Source organism: Cylas formicarius, unplaced genomic scaffold (assembly GCF_029955315.1).
Source record: "Cylas formicarius isolate icCylForm1 unplaced genomic scaffold, icCylForm1.1 PGA_scaffold_10__41_contigs__length_53128322, whole genome shotgun sequence".
Taxonomy (NCBI): Eukaryota; Metazoa; Arthropoda; class Insecta; order Coleoptera; family Brentidae; genus Cylas; species Cylas formicarius.
In genome coordinates this window covers 43,559,942-43,572,604 of record NW_026844214.1, presented here as the reverse complement: position 1 = coordinate 43,572,604, position 12,663 = coordinate 43,559,942, and the positions used below count along the sequence as shown (strand labels likewise).

General features: G+C 33.3%; 1 long non-coding RNA gene across 1 annotated transcript; it reads right to left on the bottom strand.

Annotated features, from left to right (window-relative positions):
- Window positions 1–8,906: 8,906 nt before the first annotated feature.
- Window positions 8,907–11,908, bottom strand: LOC132708109 (uncharacterized). The gene is made up of 4 exons (XR_009619832.1): window positions 11,563–11,908; window positions 11,098–11,235; window positions 10,864–11,039; window positions 8,907–8,986 (listed from the first exon to the last, which is right to left on the bottom strand). It is a non-coding gene; the product is annotated as an uncharacterized LOC132708109 (long non-coding RNA).
- Between the last annotated feature and the right edge of the window lie 755 nt (window positions 11,909–12,663).

The window sequence follows — 12,663 nt, the reverse complement described above, 5'->3', positions numbered from 1 at the left end:
ATAAAAATAAACAACTCTTAAAGACGGCCAAAGGGAGGACACTTGCATACTTCGGGTACATTATGAGGAACTCCAACTTATAACACAGGGAAAACTAGCAGGTCCAACCTTTCAGGGCGGCAGTAGACAAATACAGATGGGACAATATAATCGCCAACGTCAACAGATGGCACTAGAAAAAGAAGAAGAAAAAGATTGTTCTCTTCCGTTTTTCCGAAGGCACCTTAATACTCATTGAAATCATGTATATTTAAAATAATAATTTTTTCACTTACTCATAACGGATAATTATTGCAACATCTTTTCGTTGCTTTGAAGGTATCTATTTTATTGCTCAATATGTTGGGAAAGACGGCACCGTAAGTATGTTTTCATTTTTCTGTCATTAAAGGGTCATTTAACAATAACATCAGATAAGTGGACAAAAATGTATCGGATTTAATAATTTCAATGCACACCTACGCCTGTGATCAACACCGAAATTGAGGGCAACTGGACGGAATTTTCCGTTTTATTACTCTATACATTTCCGAAACAGGCTATAGCATTCCAGGTATTATAAAACGAATTATTTATAAAAAATGGACCACTCCCTGTATCTCAAAAATTAATCCGTATAAACGTTGTCATTCAATTAGAGACCACAGGTATAGACAAAATGGGCGCGCTGTTAATTTATAGGCTGCCGACGAGAACAACGTCGGATTGTTTTTTCTTTTTTTGCATATACGTCCCTCGTTTGTTAATGCTTTTTCGCGGTTAAAAAGTAAATTAAACAACCCGGACCCCCATAACCCCCAATAGCGCGTCCAATATAACGAGGCGCGGAATTAAATTTGAATCGGGAATATTTTCAATTTCGCGTTATTCCCAAATCCGTCCAAATGTCAGTTTAATATAATCCGACGGGAATTTAGTTACAGCAATACGTGGTCAACGTTCAATTATATTAAATATACCGCGCCCGCGGGGCGACGGGGGGACAGTGCCGTGTAAATGCGGAGGACAGGCAAATGGAATTCGTGCATGCGTGTGGTTCGCGAACTGTTCACGGGTAAATGAAATGTTTGGACACGTACACAAGGAAATTAAGGGTGCATTTCGACGAATATTAATACGCTCTGCGACGGCTTTGTCAGTTTGTCGCTATATGTGTATATATAATATACTTGTACTCGCTCGTTAATGCAAAAACGCATTAAATCTAATTTGGTACAATGTGTGCATGTGCATATACAGTATGTCCCAGAGAAAACAAAATTGTGTAACGGCCTTTTTTTGTTTTATACTGACATAAGGGCTATAGCACTGTGTTTGTTTTCGATGGGGAAATATACACAATATACAGAGTATATATATATATACATATATATATATATATATATATATATATATATATATATATATATATATATATATATATATATATATATATATATATATATATATATATATATATATATATATATATATATATATATATATATATATATATATATATATATATATATATATATATATATATGCATTGTTTATATTTTGTTTTTTCTTAGACCTTCTATATATTTATGTTTAGCTTATGGTTCTTGGGTTATAGGTCTTTATATTAAAAGCGATTAAAACTTTTTGTCCATATATTTACGTTTCGGTCTTCTATGACCTTCTTCAGAAAGGGATACAGTCTAAAATTATGTTATAGTCCAGGTCTTTTTTTTATATATATACATAAACGGAATTACAAAGAACCTTACCAAAAAGAGACAAACACAAATCTTAAAATTGAAGAGGTAGCATCATATGGAAGTTCTATACTTTAAAAGCGTTTGGTTTTGTCATAGTGCCTAGAAATATTATTAATGTTTTGGTTTTTTCCAACAATGAGAATAAAAAAGTCATACCCTTGATAAAAGATAAAAGTCCAACAAAAAGTGATTTGTATACGGCACTCACACATATAATACACACAAAGTTAACGAAACAGGTAAAATATATATAAGGGTTTAAAAAAAATAATACCGATACGCGAGGTTTGCTCGCGTTGACGTTACTGTAAAAACATCGTACAATGCACGATTGTTTTGGTGCAAGGTTCAAAGGATATACAGAGTGTTTTTGTTAATTTATGATTTTTTTCTTTTATTTATTTTAAATTATTTTTATATTTTATAATTTTATACTAATATATTCCCATGTTGTATCTTTCATCGTTGTTTTATTTAAATATATGGACAAAAAATTTTAATCGCTTTATATATATATATATATATACAAGGAAAGGACAATCTCCTAACTACAGATCCTAAATAGGAAAATATTAATATTGAGTCAACATGTTCCAAACAAATATCGCTTTTGTTGGTTTAATTATATTTCTAATTTTTTCATTAATTGATAAAGCTTTTCTCTCTCATTACTACAGGCATATAAGAATACGAACATTATAACCATATTATTCATGATGACACCCGATTAACACATAAACTAAATTCTTGCATAATTTAAAAACAAGTACTAATTAGTTTAGAAGCAAATATGTTTGAATCTGTATTAGACAGGACACGTTTTGCGCCATGTAAAAATTTACATTGTTTTTAAAATTACATTTTAAAAATTTTGCGGATATGGTCAGGCAGGTCAGGCAGGTTCTCCTGAGGTAAAGAGGAAACAAAAAAAAAATCTTACAGATGGGACATTACAGATAACTTGTTTTTATTTAAATTAAATTAGAATAATTTAAAATATATATACTGTAGACATTTTTTTATCAATTTTAAAGTGTAACAAAACCATTAAATGTTGAAAAATTATAATTTGTGTGTTAAAAATTCTTTAAAAAATAATACGGTGCTTTTTATTTTGCTTTTTTTTTGCACGTCTGTGCTTATGGAATGGAAACTGGTCATAAGTCACATTTTATAAATTAAAACCAAAACCAAAAATTTCAGGGTTTTTTGATATCAGAAAAATGAAATCACGGATGCTTAGACTTTTGAAAACATCTAGAGGTATCAAACCGGTAATCAAAATGGCAAAGAAACAATAAAAAAATATTCTCTAAAATAGCCACAGTTATTGTCTAAAATTTCAATGTTCTGCAGTACTTCCTCCGAGCCATTCTATAATTGACAGGAAAAAGAATAATTAATTATGTGATTCTACCAGCTGATCCAAAAAGGCTGATCTCTCCAACAGTGAAAGCTACATAGGCTTACATCGAGTATTGTTTGGTAGTGTTGTTTCAAATCAAATATAGCACTTTTTTTGGTCGGTGCGGTTGGTATTGTGCCCGAGCTTTTTGCATATTTGGGAAATTCATAAATAACCCTATATTATTATTCAATGATAACTTTATACTAATTCACTTAAATCTTGTTTACCTAAGTCCCTACATATATTTTAAAACTTATTTTATAAGCCAAATTGTGTTTCCGATTCCGGGCGAAATATTATTTAAATAAAAATTTTGAATAAAGAACCTAAATAGATAATTGTGAAAATAAGTATTTATTTGAATTCAACCTAAAAATTCTCTGATTAGATAAGTATTTATAGGTAAAAGAAATTATAAAAGATAATTTGATTTTTTTATATGCGAATAACTCACAAACCGACAGACTTAACGCAGGAGTTAGACAAGATCACGATTTCTATGAAAAATTGAATATTCTTTCAGATTTTCGTCATGTTTTAACCATCATTCCACAGATATAATATGATAATATGATTCTATTTATAGTACAGTGAAACTAGCGCCCTCTGGGACCAAGATCCCAATAAGTTTAAAATTTTTATTATTATACAATCAAAATTTTCTGAATTAGCCCCCACATTGTATATGAATGTTTCCCAACCCCTTATTTAAAACCCCTATTGAGGAATCGAGTGGTATGGATACCTACCTCATTTTAAGGGTTATTGAAGTCCATTTCCTACGCCACTTCAATTTCTGTTAAGAGTTCTTTTGTAATTTTCAAATATTAGTCAATATACGTCTAAGAATAAGTTTATTAAAACTTATTATTTATATATATGCAAATCATATAATATACTGTATAACTCTGTGCATTTACATTAACAAATAATAATAACAAAGAATGCATTTTTATAATTAGGGAGAAACTTATTTCAATTTTAATTGCAAAATGAATAAAATGGAAAGAAGGGTTTGCATGTTTATTAAATGTTGCATAATTGCCATTATGAATGGCGTTAAAAAATGTTTTTGTTCTAAAATTCAAGGCATCAGTGGTATACTCAAAAATAAATTGCTTGGAACTTACTCAAGAAATTAGTGTTCATTGTCTGCCTATATCACAGTAGTAGTACTTAAGTAATATATATCTTCGAATGATTTTCGATGAAGCCGCTAAAAGAATACGAATAAAGAACATTTGAAAAAGTAACGCAAATTTTATAATAGAAAAGGACGGCTAGTAATGTGAATTCTTGTCTTTGTTTGTCTGGGTATTCTCATCGCGTCGAGGGTTGATATTCTTATAACCGTTGCTGATAGACAAATATATATTCAAGAGAGTAAAGCTGTTTTTTTTCGTATGAAAACCCGATTATAATTCTACGCATTTGAATTCTATCAATAATTCTAACCAGGTCTAAATATTTATCCATTTTATTTACATAATAGCTCGATGAATTATGCATCAGATCATATAAGTAGGTAAAGTATACCATTATTTTTACACACAACACAAAAATTTATTGTTTATTTGTTAAGACCTTATTAGTAAGTATTCCACATGCACCAGATTGCCGCCGTCAAAAATAGTCAAAACCACAACCACTGTAGAGAAATTTAGATATAATATAAAACAATCTCTTAGTCTCCTTATCTGCCATTAGTGTTAACCTGTGTGTATCAAAGAAAAAAACATGGCTACCAGTCTCCCTCTAAACAAAATCTTTTTTATTAATTGGTCCCAACACGCCTCAAATTTCGAGTTATTGTTTAAAACGTCAAAAAATAAAGTCCGATTGGACTTTCCATTTATCTGAAAAATATCGTTAGGTAACGTTGAATATCAAATCTCTGCGTTGGCATCGGTGCGAGGCCTGCGAAAGACAAGCAGTCAAAACAGTCTTTTCAGAGTCAATAAAACGCGCTTCTACGTGGGCAGGCCCGTCCCGTCCCATTAACGAAATCGAAATCATCAGCGCGTGAAAAATAACTAGTCCTTGCGAGCAGGCGTTTTGGTTTTGCCCTGTAACGGAAAATGATACAGATCCGGACCGACACCGAATACACCGCGTTACTTGGGTCTCACAATAAATGCCTGACAAATTAATTTCCATAAATTATGCGCGATGCTAGATCAATTCTTTATTAATTATCCCAATCATTTTACAAGATTGAATATTTGCAAAAAAAGTGTTATTGTTTTAAAGGAACTTTGACATTTTTTCATTTTCAATTGCAGTTTTCATGGGCGGGAACATTTGTAAGTAGATGTAATCTCTATATTACTTTGGAATCTTACCTTAACGTTATATCTATCTATCCTTATATTTTATTTTTTTGCGTTGTATCATAAAGATTCCATGCGTCCATTATTTCATGGGTATGGCTATCATTTTTGAGTCTAGTGTTGCCGCTAATCTAATAAAGTATATTCTGCATTTTTAGTATGTTTGTAATTTCAAAGACAAGGTTGAGAAACGTATAGCGCTAAATAAATATTGAAATTCTTCATGGGTGCGGTACTGGACGTCGTAATAAAATGACGCCCGTTCGGATGTTCCCATCAGCTCACCAGGTGGCGGCGCTTGCAGTTGACGTCTCATCATACCTTCGCAAACAATGAAGGTTGCCGGGAATACGAGATGTTCGTTTGTTTTGTTCGAGGCACGTGCTTATTATTATTCGGAATGATTTGGCGGAACACCAGATACGAATTATCTTTATATTTTTATTATTATCCAAATGCCGGATGAATTAAAAGCAGAGACCACAAAATAAAATTTGTGTTGTTAACACTCCGTATACATCACATGTAAAATTAGTTTATTGTATCCTAATTAAGTCATTTATTCTTTGGAGAATTTAGTCTTCTTTCTTCGAACTCTCGTATAATTCAAATTGTCCAACATCCTAGCTAGGAACGTTAAATAATTTAATGGAAAAATAGATATTTCACAAAGGTGCAAGTGTCAAAAAAATAAATAAAATGAGATTTTAGGTAGGTAAATAAAACATCTTTGTCGAAATAGTTCTATTAAGTAGATCATAAAATACGATCATGTATAGTTTCATGTTTTACGTTGTTACGTAGTTGCAAATATAATACGCAACAAAAAAGCAAAATAAGAATGCAATAAAAAAATTATTCCTTGTTTATAAGTAGTTATACGACTATTATAACTTGTCTTTCATAATAATAATAATTAATGAAATAACACAAATAAATACCTACCACATACGCAATCTACAAACATAATGAGAAAAAAAAAATTGATTTGAATTATTCAAAAAATAGTCGTAAACTAGGGGAAAACAAATTCTAAAAGAATAAAATCCATGTACGCACATACACATACATATAATAAATAAAATAGGTACTTTGCTTTAAGATTGGGCAGTTTTCCGGCTTTGTATGTCAATCGTATAACTATTAGTGGCTGTAAGGACGGTAAAAATTCATGCGCCTCGGGCTGATGATATTTTCCCTCAATTTCGCATACTAACCTGCACTTTGATTCATTTTTTTTAACAGGGATTTCCACATACTTAATTCGCTTTTTCCAGAACATTTAACGGAATTTATTCAAATTTGGATCCTTATCTATAAGCAGAGCATAAATTATTCTCTTTTTATTAGTTTGTTCTATGCGTCCGCAGATGAAAACTAGTCGATAACAATTTTCCTTCCATAGAACGTCAATGTTTTTTATAGTTGCTATTTGCTAATTGGACCAAACATCAAGGGTATTTTGCGAATATTTTTGTCTATATGTCAGTCACACTGATATTCAGTTATCGCACTCATTTCAGTAACCCATATAGCACACAATATCCCCAGTATGCAGTCAATGCAATATAAGTCGCATGTCCTGGGATATGTGGAGGATATATTAAGAATATACTGTAAAATACATCCCAGCGATATCCTCTGAACGGATAGTTTGCGGATTTACTGTACACGATAACGTTTTTGTGCACATCTACATCGACGTCAGTGTTGGCAAGTCCTAAAAAAACGGAATTAAACCGTTAAAATCAACTTGTTTTTTATTATTTTTGGACACGAACGAGACAAGAAACGCTATTTTAATAAAAATATCACAGAAAATACGCATTTATCTAAGAAAAAAAAAATACAAAAACGTAAAAATAATATAATTGTTCATAAGATCCCATTTGACAACACTGTTCAGGTGAAACCAATGACGCAACTACTCGCGGTCGTGCCGTGCCGGACTCGCTCGAGTCTCGTCGTCCGCCACCTTTTCAACCTTGTTTTTGTTGGTGGTAGAAGGGATACAGCGGACTTGGCGTCTATTTTGAGTCTTTGTGTGTTGTGCTTACTGCTTTCAGTGCTTTCGTTTCAGTTATTTTTTTGTGGTAATTAGACTACGATAAACTAATAATTAAGTGAGGTCCACTGGTATATCTATATAAGATCCTATATCCTCACAGTCGGATATACTAACGACGTCTCAACTAGTATAACTGGATAACTTTTGCGTCAGATATCCTGAGGACGCTTTAAGGACGTCCTTGTGCTATTTCGGAACTACACCATATTAATAAAACACCGGAAATTTCGTGGTAAGATCGCGGTCACAGACGTTCAACTAAAACGGACATTTAGGCAATAGACGAGTGGGGGCGAGATGTGTTGCCTAAATATGAATGGTTGTTAAGGTACCTGCGGCAAATAAGACCCAGTTAATAAGAAATTGCTTCATTTGGCAAACACAGACAAAAACAAATAACGAAATAAAAATATTATCTTAATTTAGACTCTTATAAATGAAACTACAGGTACACATTCAGCCTTAAAGGTATGTGAAATATTTAACACAATAAAAAAAAAACTGTCATTGGGCTTTCTTATCCGAACATTCGGTTAATAAAGCCCACAAAAAAAATTGGGGTCGGTTATAAAGGCCCACCTAAAAGAAGGCTAAAATAGGTAATGTGCATGTAGTTATTTTTTACATAAACAGTTATAAATCCTAAAATGCCAGGTTTGCACAAAACATATTTTATATACATAAACCAACAAAATAAACGCATTTTTATAACAATAACGCAAATTGAACTCTTTGAAAGAAAAAAAAACTCAATCTAATAACAACGTACGCAGATATAGTCGGCCTTGTCGTCTTTTATGAAGCCAATTCATACTTCGTGGCACCAGGTGCCGCAAGACACAGCTTCGCATATCTAATTGTTCTGATTTGCTACACAAAAAGCAATACCAAGACTCGTTTTCTTAGACATCATTTTCCGTGCGAGTAGAGATATGTATAATAGAGGCTTCCCCCACTCCTCTCCCTTTTGTGGGCGTGTCCTCCTTCCCCACGACTCTTTAGCTCCTCCCCCTTTACCCATAATCCCTTGAAACTGGCCCCCATTGGATAAGCAAGCACCAATGGGGTTTAATCAATCTCCCCACCTCTAGTTTGCGATGGCGGCGAAGCCAATCAGAGCCCAGATATTTTCCCACCCCTAAGAAAAGCAATGGCGTCAATGAGACTTGATCATATTGTTCGCGTGACCATCTGCACCCTCTAGCGGTTCGAATGTAAACTAGTGTCCCCTCTTGGAATAAGATTTTCTTTAATAAGGTAACCCACCTAGTGAATATTGACCATAACATTTATTTTAAAAACATATAGTTCTGCGAATGTGTACCCAGGCGGGTACAAACTGTACTTTTATTGCGCACAAAGGACAGGGGAAATAAAGACGAAAAGTATTGGATTTCTTTTCTCGGAACTGGAAGCTGGCAGGCACCACCAATAATATCTGCAAAACAAAAACCTGGTTAAAATTTTCATTAATAAAGTAGGATATTAGAAACCATATACATTATTAATTTACTAAGCCATCTACCGTGCGTTAACTTCATACATATTTCCGCATGCTTCTGTTTTAAGGTATCGTGAGATATTTGACTATTTATCTGGGAAAAGTTCATATGTCGAAAATATTATGTGTATGTGGCCGTGGTAGGCTTTCTTTGCTATTATAATTTTATTTTTATTATTTAATATTTACAAAATTAATTTATCTATCTTATTGATAATTTTGATTTTCTTTGCTATTTTATTATTTGTTTTTATTATTTAATATTTTCAAAATTAATTTATCTATCTTATTGATGATTTTAAGATATCGCAGTCAGCTTTACTATTTCATCAATTTCTTTTATTTATTGCTGATCTTTGAGGATAGTGTACATACTTTTTTTTTTCGTAACTTATCTGTATCTACCCTTTAATTTCCTATCAAGCCATAAAGCAAACTCGAAAGGCATCTTAACTAAAAAGTCATATACTTTAAAGCTGCTGCTACTACTACATGAAAGTGTGTTTCTATGGCAATTTCAACAACAATGAAATCTGGACGCTTATACTAAATACTGTAATACTCTTCTCTGCTAACGCTCTAGGAGACGCTATTTGAACCCTGTTCAAAGAAAAACTTCTACAGCCCAAATAACCTCTCTGAACCACACTTCAGCACATCACTCTTTCACTGTCTTGCAGCCTTTAGATTAATATTCCGTACTAACTACGAATGCCATACACGAAACGTTCTCTTTCTAATTTTTTTCTATGCGCTACATTAACGAACAGGATCTAAACTTTTCTGTCCGTGTATTTTGTTAGCCACCTTAAAAAAAATAAAAAAAAAGGTATGCGAACCTAGAGGATATTTTCCATATTTTTCACAAATGGTGACAACAATTAATGCAAGTATTATTTTTAATAATAATCCATCTTTCGCTATGACACGAAAACATCGATTTTTTAATTCTAACTTTTCTCATAGAGCTTCCCTTTAGTCTCTATCTGTTCTTTAACTAAATCCCCGCCTTTTTGAAAAACCAACCTCTAAAAATAGTTAATTTTCTCTAATTTAAATTTGTACGTTTTACGCAATATGTGTGAATATTTTTGCTAGAGCATTTAGTTACTTAGTACATGTCCTAATCAATATTTTAAAAATATGATTCTAATGATACGTGTTTACGATTTGAAGATAACGAAACATTCCCCAGTTTTATAAATGAGAGCTCACCGCCAAACTACCAAAGATCACAGTACAAGCTACCGTACTACGCCCCCCTGGACAAAATCAGGTTAGTCAGCGTCATTAATTCTACCTGCGTTAACGAATAGCGTATTTTTAATTAAGGTTTAATACGCAGAAAGTTTAGGTAACAAATAATTGCAATGAAACTCACTAACATCATAAATTATTAAAAAAAAATTAGAACAGTTGGAATTTACTGGAGTAACCAATTTGGCACTAAAAATGGAAATTTTCGATACTCTACTTGGTGCCTACAATAAATTTTACTATTATTTTTAATGCAGAGACACAACGATTTTCTAGTTCTGAATTTGATCAGGGGTATATGACCATAGTTTACGCCGACTCTAAAAGGCATGCAGTCTATTGTTTTTGAACGCCCCATTTTGTGTATTATGTTCAAAACAGAGACTCTCTGGGCTTACGACTACAGCTACCAGCTACTACTTTCAATAATATTAACACAAAAAAAGTAGGTGGCATTTCTATAATACGTGCAAAGTTTATGTGAAACTGACTGGAAGACAGAGTAATGCACCAATATGTTACTAAACATATTTCGATAGAATTCCGTAAGAGCTTACCTCCAAGTTTCCTCATTTAGTCAGTCAAAGCATCAAATGGGAAATTCCAATCCAACATATGTAGTGGTGGAAATATATCAATCGCCTACGTTACCGATGGTACCCGACTGAAGCTTCTGCGTCTTCTTTACCCCACATGCCTACTTAAAAAGATACTGGTCTAAGTCTCAATATTCCTGTTAAAAAAAAAGAGAGGTTCTATATTGCCATAAATATGTGTTTTCAAAATTTTACCTGAATGGTTCGTGATTCCTTATATATGCAGTGTTGGCAGCAATGTGGCGACGACTACGCTGAAACTTTGCATATCTCGTGTCCCCATGACTGGTCTGTTTCATATATCAAACCTCACCTCGCACGGGTTTGAACCTCCTTTAAAAAAAAAACAGGCAGACTTATACTTATCATATCAAAGTAATACGAGGAACTTATATTTTATGCCAAAACTTACTTCATCACCTCCAAAGGGGAGTAGGGGTTTCTAAAGTATGGTAGGTACATCTCTTTCATTTTTTAATTAAAAAAGTGACACAATTACGCGACGTAACTCGATCCGGATCGTTAACGCGTCTCAAGATGGGGGTTTAGAGATGCTGAGGTCATTAAATTGATTCACTAATACCAGTACACACTGAAACCCCTTATTTCCAAAATAAAAAATTGTTAACTGTTAACACAACAAAAAAACTATTTTCTCACCAATTATATTTCTGGGTCGTTTTCAGAATTTGTCCAACGTAGAATCCCAAGAGGATAGGGCCGCAATTTCGAAAAATGTTCATGTCTCCCCACTATGCATTTGTACAAGAAGCAGGGCCGGATTAACAGCAATTATATTCTTGTCAGTCAACATACAGCCGCCGATTGAATTCTCGGATTCTGCTTTACTAGTTGCCATGGTCTGTCAAATATGTTACTTAAAAATTGTATATTTTTTTTTACAAATAATATACCTTTCCTAAAATAATTCCGCCTTTGTCAAGTTGGACACGGGCACGTCTGTCCGCTTTGAAAAGCGCAGGCGTATGTATCTTCCAAAATGATCCAAGCAGGCTCGGATTGCCAGCAAATACACAACTCGCCGATTCAATTCTGAGATGTTGCTTCACGAGTTACCATGATCTGTCAAATATTTTAATTAAAAAAAAATCTATTATTTAGCAACAATATACCTTTTTAAAAATAATTTCGTTTTTTTTTCAAGTTCAACAGGACACGTGTGTTCGTTTCGAAAGGTTTCGTAGTCTGTAGCTCTGTCGAATTCTCCAAAATTCGTTAAACCTTCAGATATTTTCAAAATTTGTCCAACGCAGACTTCCACTCACGCAGTTTCGAAAACTTTCTGGTCTCCCCGCCATGCATATGTACACGAAGCCGTTCTGGACTATCAGCAAACAGCACATCCGTCATTTTTTCTTCTCGGATTCCGCTTGACGAGTTACATCGATCTGTCAAATATTTAATGTAAAACAATCTTATCTATTACTTTTACCCAATATTAAGTACCTATTCAAAATTAGTAGCGCCTTTTCGAGTTCGAAAGGTTTCGTAGCCTATAGCCCTGCCGAAATGGCATTGCATTTGTACACGAAGCAGGGTCGGATTGTAAGCAAACAGCACCCCCGGTCATTTTTCTTCTCGGATTCTGCTTCACGAGTTACCATGATCTGTGGAATATTTAGCGAAAAAAAAAATTATCTATTACTTTTACCAAAAATGAAGTACCTTTTTTCTTTAAAACAGTTCGTCCTTTTCGAGTTTGAAAGGTTTCGTAGCCTATAGCCCTGCCGAAATGTCATT